We start from the raw sequence: 1,709 nt of genomic DNA, 5'->3' as shown, positions 1-1,709 counted from the left end.
CCAAAAAACACATCCCAAAATAAAGAGATTCTTTTGATACCTAAGAAGAGCCAGATATTCATGTGTCAGTTCAAGAACATATTCTTGCACTCACTTCAGAGTGTGTGATTGTTCCTCCTCCTCCTCCTCTTCCTCCTCCTCCTCCTCCTCTTCCTCCTCCTCCTCCTCCTCTTCCTTCTTCTAATGGTTGGGGATTGAGCAGGGAAGTGATGTGGGGGTTTGGCAGGTATGAGTGTAAGGTGTGACAGCCAAGTCTAAGGAATGATGTGACACTAGTCAACCTTTAATAGGTGCGCTGAGAAGAGATGTTAAAAAAATGCAAAGACATATTCTAGGTAAGTGTAATTTAAAAACACTTTCATAGAACTTGAGAGAGGAATAGTGGTTCCAAAGAAATTGAGGAGAAGGAAGGAATAGGGAAGGGGGAGCCCATCAATGGGTAGCTAGGAGGAGCAAGCTCTGGTGCTCTGTATCACAGCAGGGTGAATGAAATTAGCAATAATACATCAAAGATCTCAAAATAATTAGAAGAGAGGAAGTTGAATGCATTCACTACAAAGAAAGGATAAAAGTTTAAAGTGATAGCTATGTTAATTTTCCTGAGTTTGTCACTACCCAATGTATACATGAATCAAAACATCACAATATGCCTCATACATATGAATACATATTATGTCAATCGAAAGAAAACTAAAAAAAATATGCAAGGATATGGGGCGATTTAGTTCAAAGAAGAGAAGATTTCACAAAGATTTGATCTTGTAATTTAAAGACTTCCTTTTTATTCTGACTTCCTCATGATGCTTTCAAGATTTGACTGCTAAATGATTAAGGTTACCAAAAATAAACTATTACTCTCTAAGGATCCAAACATCTGAGTCTTAAATTTTAAGAACGTTTGGGTTCTACTTCCTCAAGGTCTCTCCTGTACCATTTGCCCATTGCTGGTAGATAGAGGCAAGAAAACTTCAGAAAGAAAACCCATAGGACCCACAGAAAACCCATAGCAAATCTACACAAAAAGAAGGAAACAGAGGTTGGAACACACTGGGTGGCATATTTTAAAACTGTGCTGAAAATTTAACCTGAAGCCCTCACCTACCAAGATTGTGAAATGTTGCAGGACAGACACTCTCTTGTCTGCATCTCTTTCTTTCTTGCACTGTCTGATATGTATCAGGTGCTTAGTAGCTCTTGATTGAATTGCTACTGTTACTACCGCTGCTGCTTCCTCTACCTTCACCTCCATTTTTCTTAGCTACCATTTTTTGAGTGCTTATGTGCTGACATGGTGATAATAATTTTTGAGCATTATGATTAACACTCTGATTTTAGCCCTGTTAGACATGATGAGCTCCTAATTCTGGAACCAGGAGGTGAGTTTCTCTAGTATTTTCCTTGGATGCTATATTTGGCTGCCACCAGAAAACATCCACCATCAACCTAATCATGGGCTCATTGGAAGGCAAGGTAACAAAGTGTTGAAGAATTTTTGTCATAGAGTCATATTGTTTGAATCTGAAGTCATATTTTACTCACTGGCTGTGTATTTGGGGAATCAAAGGGTTAATGTATGTAAAAGTCTTTAGAATAGGGCTTGAAACCCAGTAAGCACTCAAATGTTAATGCTCCTCTCTGTGTGCACACACCCACACTCACACACACACACAGACAGTTGTCCCTTGCTATCCATTGATTCCACATCCTTG

This window comes from Callospermophilus lateralis, chromosome 2 (genome assembly GCF_048772815.1).
Source record: "Callospermophilus lateralis isolate mCalLat2 chromosome 2, mCalLat2.hap1, whole genome shotgun sequence".
Lineage (NCBI taxonomy): Eukaryota > Metazoa > Chordata > Mammalia > Rodentia > Sciuridae > Callospermophilus > Callospermophilus lateralis.
This window is presented reverse-complemented; position numbering follows the sequence as displayed.